The 16,647-nt window shown below is 40.6% G+C and overlaps 1 protein-coding gene and 1 non-coding gene across 3 annotated transcripts in view; both read left to right on the forward strand.

Annotated features, from left to right (window-relative positions):
• The window catches only part of LOC126470390 (SPRY domain-containing protein 3-like), a 199,134-nt gene that overhangs the window by 63,863 nt on the left and 118,624 nt on the right, over positions 1–16,647 (forward strand). The window lies entirely within an intron of this gene.
• Positions 10,416–10,489, forward strand: Trnal-caa (transfer RNA leucine (anticodon CAA)). Its single transcript has one exon. It is a non-coding gene; the product is annotated as a tRNA-Leu (tRNA).

Below are 16,647 nucleotides of genomic sequence, written 5' to 3' on the forward strand. Positions count from 1 at the left end.
TAATGTAAAAAGATTTATCATTAAAACTGGAATTACCATACAGGTAATTCGTTGACATCTGCACGTACACAAGAACACTTTCAACTGAAGTGGCAACCGGTCCAAAAACAGATTTAAGATTGACAATGTCTTCAAAACCTTTATAAAACTATCCTCGGAATTCTTTCAAGGCTACAATGAATTTTTAAAACCTCGTGTTTTCTCTAACACCTGTGAGCTTTGGGAACTGGACTGTCTTTGTCAGAATATGTCCCTACTACAGTGCAATTTTGTTTTTAAATACACATCCATCAAATCAAAAATAAGTTACCTTGCAGTGTCTTGCTGTCGTCAGTGTGAAATCAAGTCCACTTAAAATGTGAAGTCTGCAATCCATTCCAGATGTTCTAATTTTTGTTGCTACACTCTTTTTTCCTTCATAGCAGGTTTTAAATAAAAAAATCATTCCAGGCATGACCCTTCAGTTGGCCATTGTACTTTTCAGTAATATATGAAGTCCCCAGACTCTTCATTCAGTTCCATTGAAAACTGCTGGAACTGACAATAGAATAATGTGTGCATCTTCAGAATTTTGCTATATGTACCACTGATTTCTTCATGTGCTCCATGCCTGCAAATTTAGCACAAAGTGATTCTTGATGTACAGAACAATAAATCCCATCTGTCAACCATTGTAATTTTTTGCTCTTTCATTGTCTACCAAATCTTTAAATTCTTTCTGCATGATATTTTAATGTTGTTTCATAGCTAATATGCAGTAACCATTGCTTACGTGAATTGAGAATTCTCAGCCCTCACTTCTGTCATTCCCATTCATTTTAAAGGATTGTGACAGTACATCGCTAGACTGCCCCTTTTTATGCAAACAGCCAGTGGACCTGTGAACGTCCTTCACACCACAAACAAATAGCGAAGGGTCAACAGTGCTGACACCATGATTCTGCCAAACTCACAAGAGTTGTGCTGATCAAAAACTGTCACACCACTATTTATATCAATAAAACAGTGAGAATATGTTAAAAATAAAAATTTCTTTTAAAAAAACAGGATTGTCTTATACATTCAGGGTCATCTTATAATCACATAAATATGGTATGTTGTAGATATTGATAAAATGCAGCCCCCCCCCCTCCCCCCCCCCCCCCCCTCCATCAATATCGAAGACTCACAAGTGTTTCTGGGTAAGATCAACTATTTTTGTTGATTCATTGCAAACTGTTGTAACCATGGAAACAGTTATGGTACCAAGGTACACATTTCAAGTAGTCACCTTGGTCTCAACAAATTTTCCACGTTTTAAAAGATTGACTTATGCAGGTACTGTGTTTGATGACGTACACCCCTGTGTTTGCTTTTAGTAGTAGCAATGGACATGTCCCTTGATGGTATTGGTGCAATCCTATCCCATAAATAAACAGGTGGTGTTGAGCACCCTATCATGTATGCTTATAAGTCCTTATCTGCTTCTCAGCAGCAGTTGTTAAATAAAGCAGGAGACCATCACCACTGTATATGCAGTTCAGAAATTCATTAACAGAAATTTCATGTTGTCACAGACCGTTAAATGTTTCTCACTACCTTCGGCCTCAACCATCTCTTACCAGACTGGACCACACATTGCCTCCTGGATTTGGTACTGCATTTGTCTAATTTTTATTATTGTATCCAGTATTGAGCAGCAACGCTACATGCGAACACGGATGTGCTCTCACGATTTGCCATGGGACTTGACCCAGTCTTCGACCGATGTGAATTGGAATGTTTCCAGCTCACTTTGGATTTGGATATGGCCATTTCCATCTTTCCCTTAGCCTTGCATGACATAGTAACCATACCTGCAAGAACCAGATGCTATGACCTCTTGTTCACTTTGTGCAACATTGGTGGCTGGACACACTTCCCATGCATGAATTTTGCCCCTGTTAGCCACAGGAGCATCAGTTTCACCTAAATCAGGGAGATCTGTTGTTCATCTCAGAGGAGAACCACTTCTGTGTCCTAAATCCTCCTCTCCCGTGGCTCTGATTGCTGCGCCTCCTGCACACTGCCCATTGGAGCATGTCAGAGATGAAATGTGTGGTATGTTTGTTTTGTATGTTGGTGCAACCAAGTGGATGCACACTCTAGAGCACTTCAAACACTAAGAAGGATTAAAACATAAATTTATTTATTTACAGTTAAGTCAGTATGAAGCATCTGTAACTTTGTATCCTGTAGTCTCTCTGCAATCTCTCTTTCTGTTCCACTGGTCCTGGTTGTACCATATTTGCTAGCAGTTGTCGTAGCACTAGTGTAGTGCTAGGTTTGTAAAATTTTCACTGCTCTTGCCATCTTTATGCTTGGTATGATTGGAGAGTAGCCGGATGATAAACTGAAGATAATCTGAGGTGGAGCTCAGAGTATGGTAGCTTAAAAAGATGTGCAGACTGATAACAGTTGCAGGCAGTGAGATGATGTGAACTCGGCATCATCTGGTTGCGTGTGTAATGTCACCTGACGGCATCTGGTGTGCCCTCCCTATCAGTGGGTCACGGTGGTTGATTTTAATGTTTCTTCTGTGGAGATGAGAACAGCATGCTGAGTGTGGTTGACAAAGACACGGTTGATACCACATTCCTCTTCCTCCCTCCCACTACCCCCCTCAATAAATAAATAAAAATAAATAAAAAATTGTGCACCATCATTCCATATTGTGGGCTGTGGGCAGTGATGTGGGGAAGGTCTGTGTCGTGGACTGCTAATGGAGTTGGCTGTGGCAGATGGCATCAACCAACCTGCATCCTGACATTCGTCTTGCAAACCATCGGGAACATCTGCAAAATATCCAGAGGTAGGATGTCCATCCTATTGTCCATCCAACAGGACAGGTGGGGGCAGCACTGCCACTGCCGTGGACACTTATGGCTTTACAGCTGACGCAGCAAGGGCTGCTCGGGGGCACCATTCTGGGATGCAGGCAACATTTCTGAAACATCAAAATCAAGGGCAAGATCACAAAAATCATGGAAGAAACAGTTGATTATGGTACTGTTGGTGGGTGCCTGTTTTGCCACAAACGGCATAATTAGCTCAGCCATTTGTCTGAGTGACAATGCCAGACTTTCAGTTTTTTAGGCTTTTGAAAGTCATAATAAAAAACTTTGTTTTTTATGTGGAGTTTTGTTGCAATGTTGGTGTCTGAAGAAGGCTGTCAAGGGTAAACTACATGCCATACAGTAAGATGACAATGACAGTGTAATAATTCTGCCAGCAAAGCATTGTGAAAATGCAGAGTGCAGTGGGTGCTGAGAAACAACAACAAAGCAGAATGAATTTTTCACTCTGCAGAGGAGTGTGCGCTGATCTGAAACTCCCTGGCAGATTAAAACTGTGTGCTGGACCCAGACTCGAACTCGGGACCTTTGCCTTTCACAGGCAAGTGCTCTACTGACTGAGCTACCCAAGCGCAACTCACAACCTGTCCTCACAGCCTTAATTCTGCCAGTACCTTGTCTCCTACCTCATCTCCAGAAGAGCTTCTGTGAAGTTTGGAGGTAGGAGACGAGGTACTGGCAGAATTAAGGCTGTGAAGAAGGGTTGTGAGTGATGCTTGGGTAGCTCAGTCGACAGAGCACTTGCCCGCAAAAAGCAAAGGGCCCGAGTTTGAGTCTTGGTCCGGCACACAGTTTTAATCTGCCAGGAAGTTTCACAAAAACAAAGCATTTTCCCTGATGTGCAAAGCACAAAATTTGGACATCTGAGTCTTGAAAGAGCAAACAATATGTTCGACTTCACCACTTGATTGTGGAGAGATCAGAGCTGTGTAGAAAAATTGTTGTAATTCCAGTGAATAAAACTGTGGACCATTGTCCAAAATGATAGCTCATGGCAAACATTGTAAACAAAGGGCAGGAGCAAGTGCTTTAATAATACCAGTTGTCAAATTCATTGGAATGACAGCCGGATATCTGCTGTATGCATCAACAATAATCAGCTACCATGTGTTCCAAAAAGGATCAACAAAATCAATGTGGATGTGTTGCCAAGGATTGTCAGGTCAAGGCTAGCTGAAAAATTTCTGGTGCAGTGCTACTTGTTTGTCTGCCTGTGCTTGACAGTGGGAAGTCATCTGCTCATTCTGCCTGTACAGTGCAGGTACACTAACTGCATAGTTCTAACAATTCCCAAATGTCCTACATGTAACATTTTTAAACATGTAGCTGAAATGATGCAGAAATCGTGACTCATGTTTGTTCGTTTGGAGTGTGCAATAAATTTACATCATTCTGTAGAGAAATACTGTTGCATTGCGCATAGTATTTGCATATTTCTGCATATGAAATTGGTTTCAGATTATGAGGCCAACCCATCATCATTTGTAGTGTCTGAACCTGTTCAATAACTTGTGCAATCCACCAACAATCAAAGAGAAAAGCTTGCAGTGCTTGCAAATCAAATTGATCAATTTGAAGACAAGAAGCTTCTGATACATCGAATTCTAAATCATCTCCTATCGGGAAGCAAGACTGTCTGTGTTTGCATGCTGTTCCATAAGGCAATAGAGAATTTCATACTGGTAATTTAAAAGAAGTACTTATCAGCATTGCAGCTTCCGTGAAGTACTATCAGACACATATTTTGTTGGATGAAAATGAGCCATTATCATCTTATGATCTGTCATGAGAAAAAATTTTCTAGCACACAGATATTGATGAAATTTCATGACACTATAAAGCTAAGGCTTTCTTTTCCAACTGACTGGAGTTGACGTGGGCCTTGTTCAATGTCTGAGACTTGAAAGCAATGGGGGTTTTCACTGTTACTAAAATTTGTAAGATAAAATTGCTCCTATTCCATGTGATGATGCAGCAAGTGCAAGCACTACTGAATTTTGCAGATTGAACTTAAGAAGGCATGGGTGACTAATCAGTGCATTTTTCAATTTTTGAATGGGTCGTTCACTCACTCCGATGCTTTAGAAAGAACATTTTTATGCTGGAGTCAATGCAAATGAGTGGCAGTTTGTGCTGTATTTAGAATAAATTTGATATAGTAGGGCATTTTGTCCTGAACTGCTGTCCCCTAAATGTGTACAAGCTTGCAAGGGAAACTCTCCATCGCACCCTCCTCAGATTTAGTGGTAAGAGGGGCCAGTGGACAGCCCATCAAAAACTGAACACAGCTGAAGCATGAAAACAGGAAGAAGGTGTGCTGAACCGTGAAAAAAAAGCAAAACGAATGGTCCAAGGACAAGAAGATCAATAGAGAGCAGCCTCAAACAGTAATGGCAATGTAGTTAAGTGGTCACAGTGTTGGACTGCTTTTTTCTCTGCTGTTTACTTTATTCAAATTTGTGTCTGTGTTGTGGTGTAATGTCCATTTGCAACTGCGAGTTTGCAAACGTTTGATGACAAGGCATCAAGTCAACCATCCACCGCAAAACATGTCTGGTGTGTCATACATGGCATTAGCAATAGTATGTTGTTGTATGACAGGAATCTCTTATCGACGAACCTAATTTGTACGTCTGGTAAGTGAGTGAGATGTGACTCCTTGCCCGATTTAGGTGTTTGTATGAGTATGATCACTCACAAGGAAATGATGAAAACCCACAGTTTCTCTGTGCTCTGTCAAAACATGTTTTTAGTGTTTTTGAAATTGCGTTACATTTTGGAAGTTTTAACTCTTGAATTCCTTTATTGTAACATTGTTCACACCCATGTATTTGTTGTTTTTCATTTCTGAGAGATGCCTGTGTGGTATCTTTCCTGCTCTCACCATTCTTCACATTTACTAGCGACAGTAATATATTCTTGGCACATGACTCATATTCTATAACTAATGTATAGTATGGCTACTGCCAAGACTACAGAAAGGGAACAATCATTTCAGTGAATGTATGGACAATTCATAATGTGAAAAAATAAAATGAAATAAAAGTAAATGGCACAAAGGAGTTTTGAAAATGGCTCATCTAGTTTATGGTCTAAAACTGTGACCACTTAACCACGACAGCTGTTCTATTACTCTCGATATTGCACTTGTTAAGCTTGGACCATTCACTGTTTTTATTTTGCTTTTTTTCGCAGTTCAGTACACCTCCGCCTGTTGTCATGCTTGATGTGCATTCAGTTTGTGATGGGCTATCCACTGGGCCATCATACCACTAAATCTGAGGGTGGTGCGATGGGGAGTTTCCCTCGTTAGAGACGGACGAGTGCCATAGGCATCAATGAGATGTCCCAGATATTCAGTTTCAATGTTGAAAAATGAGTGCTTCTGGAAATTACACTTATGCTCTGCATTGTTTAAAACTTAAGAGATTCAAAATTTTTGAGATGGTCTTATGGTGTTCGTCTGCACACCATGATGCCATCTAGATAATTTGAACAGGGCAGAACTTTCAACATCACTTGTTCAAGAAAGCACTAAAATAATACTGGAGCAGATGTGCTTCTGAAGGGAAGGCACTGACTGGTATTGGTACAATCTGGCAAGTGTATTGACTGCCATCTACCCCCCCCCCTCCCCCCCCCCCCCCCCCCCCCCCCGACGAAGTTGAAGGTAAACATTGGCTAAATCAATTTTAGAAAACAATTGTCCACATGCTAGGCAATCCATAAGCTCCTCAATATGTGGTGGTGGAATGGAATCAGTAACTGTTTGAGTGCTAACTGTTGCTTTAACTTATTGAGTACCAGTGGTTTCTGCCTGAAACCGCCATTTTATTAATTTTGTTTTCAAGTACTAGTGCCTTCTGCATGAAACCACTGATGTTGCTCGTATTCGGGAGGACGACGGTTCAATCCCGCGTCCGGCCATCCTGATTTAGGTTTTCCGTGATTTCCCTAAATCGCTCTAAGCAAATGCCGGGATGGTTCCTTTCAAAGGACACGGCCGACTTCCTTCCCCGTCCTTCCCTAATCCGATGAGACCGATGACCTCGCTGTCTGGTCTCCTTCCCCAAAAACAACCAACACTGATGCTGTCACAAGACAGAGACATCTAGTGGTACACAGAGGTACCTCTATAAATGTAGTGCATTCTAGCATTTACCTAGAGCGTACTGAACAACAGTCTACATGGAGATTATGATATGTGATTATAGGAGATTGTGATATATTTTTATAGTTTCGAAATGAAACCACTGTGGCAGTAATTACTTTTGAGGGAAGTTTCGAGATACATGGGGTTGTATCAAGGAAAACTCCAAAATTGCTCAAGGAAAACCCTGAAATTGCTTTCAAATATGTCTCATGAAATGATGGGTGGTTGAAAATTGTTTCTCCCAGTGATTCCAAACTGACCCGCCCTCTTCAAACAATTTATTCCAGAATGAGATTTTCACTCTGTAGCGGAGTGTGCGCTGATATGAAACTTCCTGGCAGATTAAAACTGTGTGCTGGACTGAGACTCGAACTCGGGACCTTTGCCTTTCGCGGGCAAGTGCTCTACCAACTGAGCTACCCAAGCACGACTCACGCCCCGTCCTCACAGCTTTACTTCTGCCAGTACCTCGTCTCCTACCTTCTGAACTTTACAGAAGCTCTCCTGCTAACCTTGCAGAACCAGCACTAGCACTTCACAAATGAAGTTAAATTTACAGCTCCTAGGCATGGCCCGGAGTTCAGCCATCCACTGTGCCCATTCCTCTTCTTTTTTCATCAAAAGAGTGGCAGGGAGGAGGCGACACCTTGCCACCTGAAATCTGTGCTTCTGTCATTGATGACTGCTTAGTTTTCACCGGTTCACTTACACTGTTTAGCAAAGATTAAATTGTTGGCTTTGGAAATGAATAAGTACAGTAAGTGTTTATAATAATAATAATAATAATAATAATAATGCAAAAATGAAAATATCTAGATACGCTCTGCTCCTGCCCGTTTCTAGAAAAGAAAAATTTTAGTTATTTCCAGCAACACTGAAAGAAATACTTATTAGTTATAAATGAAGAGGTGTCAAATAATTTTCCATGAATCCAAATAGTCACAAATCACAAACTCATCACAGAAATGTCTTATGTGTCCATCAGTGTAATGAGATGGATAAACACTGCAGAACACATCAAATGCTATAGAAGGTTTAAAATATAAATGTATTTATTTGTAATATTGTTGGTATAAAGCATATATAACAATGTATCCTTTAGTCTCTGTGCAGTCTCTCTCACTATTCCTCTCCGATGACCATCGCAGTCTGGTCCCTTCAATCTCACAAACCAACCAACCATCACTATTCCTGGTTATACAGTGTTCACTAGGAGTCATAGTAGCACTAGTGTCATACTAGGTTCGTAATGTTTGCACTTCACTGTTGTCCATGTGCTCGGAGTAATTGAGTAGTAGTGTGATGATAATCTGAAGATAATCTGAGATGCAGCACCAAGAGAGTAGCTTAAAAAGATGTGTGAACATGAGCGAAAATTTGAATATCTCTGCACTGGGTTAAGTTACCACTTTGCAATCAACATAATTGTTTTTTTAGAAAAGTGTCCTCTACAACATTGTCTATTACAAAAAATACCCTAAATTCAAAAATAACCAATCAAAATAACCTGCAAAGTTTGGTATCCAAATTTTCAAAAATCCACTTTTTAGGCCCAAAAATAACAAACAAGGAGCAATTTATGAGAGCCTATTTTTTTCCTATGGTTAGATATCATATACTACTAGCCTCATATAGAGCAAGAACACTTACAAATGTTTCCTTAATTTTTTATGAATTTTTGAATTTTGAAAATTTTCATTTTTTGTAATGTTTGGGGTTAGTGATCTCAGGTGGGACTGAATATAAAAATATGATTTTTGTACAGTTTGTACAGCTATTTGATAGCAACGTTCTGTAAAAATTTCAGCATTGATGTCTGACTGTGAACAAAGATATGAATTTTTGAAAATGATGAAATAATTCACATTACTCTACAACTGATCTTATGGCTGTTGCCTATTTAAATGGTTTATTGTTTCATTGTAATAAAATTTAATTGTGACATATATTTAGTTAACGCTATCACCCAATATTCATTTAATCTTTATTGGTCCATTATGGACTGTGGGACAATGGCTGCCATGTATTGCAGTAATTTACCAATAGCTGTATCTATTGTAGAAATTTATTTCATGAACTTCTTATATGCTACCAGTTTCGGCATTACATTGCTGGCCAGGCCATCAAGAGCTGTTGCATAGCGATTTGATTCACGGATCCGATTATATGGCTGCTTCCGTGTATAGCGATTTCACGACTATGACGTGTGGGGCCTGAAGATGGCATCAATGTAATGCCAAAACTGGTAGCGTATAAGAAGTTCATAAAATAAATTTCTACAATAGATACGTCTCTTGGTAAATTATTGCATCAAGCAATATTCATTTAGTTTATTTATTTTTAAAAATGCAAAAATTAACAATAGAAGCTTTCGCTTTTGTTCTATGGTAATAAAAATGCCCATTTACGTTTAGTTTTATCATCAATAAAGAAGTACATTATTGCCGGGTGTGGCATTGTAGAAGTACATTATTGCTGGATGTGGCATTGTTGTAGTCAGTCTGTTCTGAAACCTCTTTTAGAGTGGATGTACATACTTCATAGAGAGTGTAGAATGTGTTATGTGCTTTGTTCTGTGTGTAATTTATAATTAATTTTGAGAGATTAACTGGAATGCAATAACATTGGTGAACAGTGCTGTGTCGGACAGATAGCAAGTGAAGTGTGTCACAAAACAGTTTACAGTTCAGTTTCAAAAAACTTGAAAAATGTCAATGACTTTGATGAAGTTTGACAAACTCTGTTTAAATTTCGAGTAAGTTCTTCTGTAACATCAGTGTGTGAGTATCGTGAGAAGAAATATATTCTGAAGTACAACCACATTTTTGGAAGAAAGTACTGTGATCCACTTAAAGTTCATAAAAAGCCTATTACTAAAGGTTTGAGGGAAATAAAATTTGAACATTCGTCTTTCTTATGTGAGTGTGAAACAGATTCCCAAGTGAAACATGATGTGATTCCTGGAAATTCCCTGTGCCCAAATTGTTACTCAAAAATATTTGTTGTGAATCCAGAACCAGAATCATGCAACCTTCTTAATGACATTTATATTCCTAATGAGGAAGCTGTTAGCATATTGGATTTTGCTTGTTCTAAGTTAGATGTATCTCCTGCTTCGAAAATAATGAAATTAAGTAGCAGAAAAAGAAAAGCAGCTATTGAAAATAAAGTACAACATAGAATGAAATCTTTACTCAACAGCAGAGTGTGCGCTGATATGAAACTTCCTGGCAGATTAAAACTGTGTGCCGGACCGAGACTCGAACTTGGGACCTTTGCCTTTCTCAGGCAACTGCTCTACCAACTGAGCCACCCAAGCACGACTCACGCCCCGTCCTCACAGACGAGGTACTGGCAGAATTAAAGCTGTGAGGACGGGGCGTGAGTCGTGCTGGGTGGCTCAGTTGGTAGAGCACTTGCCTTCAAAAGACAAAGGTCCTGAGTTCAAGTCTCAGTCCGGCACACAGTTTTAATCTGCCATGAAGTTTCAAGGTACAACATATTTCAATCAAAATTAGAAAAGACTTGGAATCATGCTTTAATAATACAGATACCAACATCATTTCGAAAGAAGAACAAAACCTACCACCAGCATCATCTGACACTGAATATTTGAGATTAATAGAGAAATTAAATGTTCAGTGACATCTAAAGAGGAAAAGGTTAAAATTTTAAGTTTGCTCCCTGACTCATGGTCAAGAGAAAAAATAGTTCATGAATTCAACGTTTCTCATTGTTTGGTTAAACAAACCCAAAAATTAGTGAAATAGCAAGGCATTCTTCCAGTTTTAGGAAAGAAGAAAGGAGTAGGTATAAGTGAAGAAACAATTAAAAAGATCCAGCAGTTTTGTGAAGATGATGAAAACAGTAGAATGTGCCCAGATTGCAAAGATAGAAAAAGAGTTGTTTCAAATGCAGTTAAAGTAACAAAGCAGAAATGATTAATGCTGTCAAATTTAAAAGAACTTTATGTAGCTTTCAGAAATTCTCATCCTGAATGCAAAATTGGAAGGTCAAAAATTTGTGACCTCCACCCTAAGTGGCGTATTTTGGCTGGATCCTCAGGGACACACTCCGTGCGTGTTTGCTTATATCATCAAAATGTCAAAATGATGATTGCGGATGCAAAACCTCAGTGATCTTATGTACAGAGAGTTACTAGATTTAATGGTCTGTGACACTAACAGTTATGGCTGCATGATGAGTGTGTGTAATAAATGCCCTTGTAAGGAAACCATTATTGAATTGTTTCACGAATATGATGAGGAAATGCCAGACAGTATTACTTTCAAACAGTGGGTCACAACTAACAGGGCAGAAATGATAACAGTGGTTAAATCTCAGGAAGAGTACTTGGAATCTTTAATTTGTAACTTCCAAACCTCAAAAGTCACCACTATGTTTCTAAAATCCAAAGTAAGTTTTTGAAGGACGAAAAAACACAACTTCATGAAACTGAATGCATAGTGCTATCTGATTTTGCAGAAAATATTACATTTGTGATTCAGGATGCAGTACAAGGGTACCACTGGGTCAGTGACCAGACAACAGTGCATTCATTCATTCTCTACTTTAAAAATGAGAAAGATGCAGTTTGCAGTTCTTCAATTTGCATACAAAGCGACTACTTGGAGCACAACACTTTGGCTGTACATGTTTTTCAAAAGTATGTAATAAATTACATGAAAGAAAATTTTTGCAGGGTTGAGGAGCTGATCTACTTTTCAGATGGAAGTGGTAGTCTGTATAAGTACAAAAAGAATTTTTCAAATCTGTGCAACCACAGAGTAGACTTTGGGTTGGAGGCTGAATGACACTTTTTTGCATCTTGCATGTGATGGAGTAGAAGCCAGCCCACAAAGACCAACCACAGACCAAATTCTCACAGTAAAGGCCATTTATGTCTTTTGCAAGGATAATATTAAAGGCGTTACCTATTTTCTGACCAAGAAAGAAGAAGTGGTTCTGCATATGAAAACAACACTTCAAACCAGATTTGAAAACTGTATAGCAATAAAAGGAACAAGGCATTTCCACAAATTCCTTGGCATTGCAGAAAACTTAGCTCGATGCTAACCGAAATTTATGAGGATCATTGTGTCAGTAAAATTACATATGGACAGTGGTGGCTTGCAGAGGTGGAAAGAATAAGTTTGGAAAACAATGATGTTTTTGTGGATTTTTACCACCCTGCTGGCCCAAGAACATCATTCAAGAAATCTACTAGTGACAAAGTTTGGATACCAATGAAAATGTTTTATGGAAACTTTCAGTGCTTTAACTTACCATAGCAACTGGGAGGTCTTATTTTATATCACAGTAGCTGTCTGAAGAAATAAGTGTTCTTAACATTTACCACCAGATTTGGGAACAGTCGCATCTCGAAGGATGTTAATTGAAAATATTTATTTTAAGTATGTCAAAATAATATAAATGTTAATTTCGGTGATGTTTCCACTTTTTGTACCTTACTTCAATAATAATTGATTATGTCTCGCCAATATCACATGTGAATAGGCAACAGCCATAAGATCAGTTGTAGAGTAATGTGAATTATCTCCTCATTTTCAAAAATTCATATATTTGTTCACAATCAGATATCAATGTTGAAATTTTTACAGTACGTTTCTATCAAATAGATGTACCAACTGTGCAAAAATCATATTTTTATATTCAGTCCCACCTGAGATCATTAACCCCAAACTATACAAAAAATGAAAATTTTCAAATTTCAAAAATTCATAAAAAATTAAGGAAACATTTGTAAGTGTTCTTGCTCTATATGAGGCTAGGAGTATATGATATCTAACTATAGGAAAAAAAATAGACTCTCATAAATCACTCCTTGTTTGTTATTTTTGGGCCTAAAAAGTGGATTTTTGAAAATTTGGATACCAAATTTTGGAGGTTATATTGACTGGTTATTTTTGAATTTAGGGTATTTTGTGTAATAGACAATGTTGTAGAGGACACTTTTCTAAAAACAAATATGTCTATTTCAATGTTGTAACTTAACCCAGTGCAGAGATATTAATATTTTTGCTAACTACTCTAAACTGAAACATCGTTGCACGCTTACAAACGAAATGGCCGCCATTCAGTAAAGGTGAAAGGTAAATTTTTTTAAAAAACTGTTTTGAACTTCTCAATTATAGGGTAATCATATACTCAGTTATAGGGTAATCATACACTCCTGGAAATGGAAAAAAGAACACATTGACACCGGTGTGTCAGACCCACCATACTTGCTCCGGACACTGCGAGAGGGCTGTACAAGCAATGATCACACGCACGGCACAGCGGACACACCAGGAACCGCGGTGTTGGCCGTCGAATGGCGCTAGCTGCGCAGCATTTGTGCACCGCCACCGTCAGTGTCAGCCAGTTTGCCGTGGCATACGGAGCTCCATCGCAGTCTTTAACACTGGTAGCATGCCGCGACAGCGTGGACGTGAACCGTATGTGCAGTTGACGGACTTTGAATGAGGGCGTATAGTGGGCATGCGGGAGGCCGGGTGGACGTACCACCGAATTGCTCAACACGTGGGGCGTGAGATCTCCACAGTACATCGATGTTGTCGCCAGTGGTCGGCGGAAGGTGCACGTGCCCGTCGACCTGGGACCGGACCGCAGCGACGCACGGATGCACGCCAAGACCGTAGGATCCTACGCAGTGCCGTAGGGGACCGCACCGCCACTTCCCAGCAAATTTGGGACACTGTTGCTCCTGGGGTATCGGCGAGGACCATTCGCAACCATCTCCATGAAGCTGGGCTACGGTCCCGCACACCGTTAGGCCGTCTTCCGCTCACGCCCCAACATCGTGCAGCCCGCCTCCAGTGGTGTCGCGACAGGCGTGAATGGAGGGACGAATGGAGACGTGTCGTCTTCAGCGATGAGAGTCGCTTCTGCCTTGGTGCCAATGATGGTCGTATGCGTGTTTGGCGCCGTGCAGGTGAGCGCCACAATCAGGACTGCATACGACCGAGGCATACAGGCCAACACCCGGCATCATGGTGTGGGGAGCGATCTCCTACACTGGCCGTACACCACTGGCGATCGTCGAGGGGACACTGAATAGTGCACGGTACATCCAAACCGTCATCGAACCCATCGTTCTACTATTCCTAGACCGGCAAGGGAACTTGCTGTTCCAACAGGACAATGCACGTCCGCATGTATCCCGTGCCACCCAACGTGCTCTAGAAGGTGTAAGTCAACTACCCTGGCCAGCAAGATCTCCGGATCTGTCCCCCATTGAGCATGTTTGGGACCGGATGAAGCGTCGTCTCATGCGGTCTGCACGTCCAGCACGAACGCTGGTCGAACTGAGGTGCCAGGTGGAAATGGCATGGCAAGCCGTTCCACAGGACTACATCCAGCATCTCTACGATCGTCTCCATGGGAGAATAGCAGCCTGCATTGCTGCGAAAGGTGGATATACACTGTACTAGTGCCAACATTGTGCATGCTCTGTTGCCTGTGTCTATGTGCCTGTGGTTCTGTCAGTGTGATCATGTGATGTATCTGACCCCAGGAATGTGTCAATAAAGTTTCCCCTTCCGGGGACAATGAATTCACGGTGTTCTTATTTCAATTTCCAGGAGTGTATATAAAAAAATTAAAATATTTAAAAATAGTCAAGGAACCAATTTAATTTTTATTGGACCACTTCATTTGGATTGACCCGCCAGTGATTTTCCCCTGGCTTGGCACTGCAGAACTGTGGGAACTTATCCACTTACGTTTTGCTGGCCCATTTTTGGGCTCCATGTGGTTGATTGTGATTGGTCGCTTTTTGCACCTCATGTCTGTGTTGCACACGTCTCAGATCACTATTACTGCTACTATTGCAGTCTTGGAAAAGGTCTTTGCCGCTGGAGCACCCTACACATTTTCATTTCTGATAACAGACTACTTTGTCCTCCTACGATGTCAGATGGTTTTGTGCCGTTAGTGAGATTCAACACCTTTGCACAGACGTTTTCACCCAGCTATAGAAGTGGTGTGAAACACTTTATCGACACATTTAAAACCTATCCCCATAAGCAAATGGTGTTATATAGTGCATCTAATGCTTTCTTTGGCTTTCTAGCATCTTACAGGGTCATCCCCATTGAGGGTCACAACCCTCACTGCACAATTTTAGACACACTGCACCCATCATCACCGAGGCCTCTTCCTTCCAAAGTGGGTGCCTCAATGTGGGCCCATCAGTTCAAGTACCCCAGTGTGGATCTGTGGAATGATCTCAGCCCTTCTTGGATCCATGTTGTATTTCATGGCCTCTGCCAACTGACTTTTGCAGTGCCATCAAAACCAACTTCATGTCCACCATCCTAATCAGCAGCCACCTGCTTCTCCGCCCCTGGCAGACCCACTGGCCCCTTGACAACTCTGTCGTCTCCATTCAGCCTTGTCTTGCCACAGTTTTCTGCATCAGCACCCATATATATCAATCAGCTTGTTACCTTACCTGGTAGCGCTGCTGTTGACTGCACACAAACTTCGCCTTCTGCCCCATTGGTCACTGCTTTGGGAAGGGGGATATAGTTGCGCCACCTGATGTTACCATGGAAACTGAGCAGTTGCTACAGTGTTACTGTCTATCACTGTGGCACTATTACTCAGATGACATTGATCCACAGGCGTGTCCTCTGATGGGGTCATGCTGACTCTGGCATATAAGGCAGCCTAAGACTAGACAAAGCAAGTGTTAATGCAAACAGTAACTTCCTGATAGAGTAAAACTACATACCAATTTACCAACCAAGCCATCTAAGTAACTCTATGGGACACTTAGATAGTTGTTGCCAGTGCCTGTCATCTCCTCCTCCTCCTCCTCCTCCTCCTCCTCCTCACAATACTCACACTAATCAAAACTCTGCATATATTGTTAGGCAAGTACTGTTGTTACAAAGGATATGATAGAAAATGGCTTGGTCACTGCCTGTGGCTATTTTAGTAATGAAACTCTCTGTCTGTTGTGGTGTGTATACTGCAATAGAACTATCACATTATAATATATTTCACTATTTTATACATCTAATAAATGCGAATAATAGCCTGTTATTTCTTTTATAAGACGACTGCTCTAGTGCCTGCTGTTGTTCATACATTTTACACTCTTTGTACTTGTGTTAATAAATTTTCTCACAAATCCAGTTATAATAAGTAACACTAGCATAATTGTGCCTAAGAAGTAATGTTGTGCTATGATACAGGGTGTGTACAAAGTCCGGGAACACTTTGAATTATTTATTGCACAAGAACCAAACATTGTACAGATATCATACATATGTCAATTTGAAGAGAAACCCTGAAAATTTTTTTTCATGTATACCGCCACAGCGTAGTTTGGTAATTTGCCGATGGTCAGCGCTAGTCGCAAACATGGCAAGTTCAGGTGTGGAGCTAGCTTTCTGCGTGCTGTAGTTCGAAATGTTTCATGAAATGGTCTCCCCGATCATCAGATCTCACTCTGTGTGACTTTTTTTCTGCGGGGACACATTAAAGATCTGGTGTATGTACCGCCTCTACCATGTGATGTAGCAGAGCTCCGGGAGAGAATACGGGAAGCGACTGCCACAGTCGACGATGTCATGCTGGGACGGGTATAGC

The sequence above is a fragment of the Schistocerca serialis genome, chromosome 3 (assembly GCF_023864345.2).
Source record: "Schistocerca serialis cubense isolate TAMUIC-IGC-003099 chromosome 3, iqSchSeri2.2, whole genome shotgun sequence".
NCBI classification, from domain to species: domain Eukaryota; kingdom Metazoa; phylum Arthropoda; class Insecta; order Orthoptera; family Acrididae; genus Schistocerca; species Schistocerca serialis.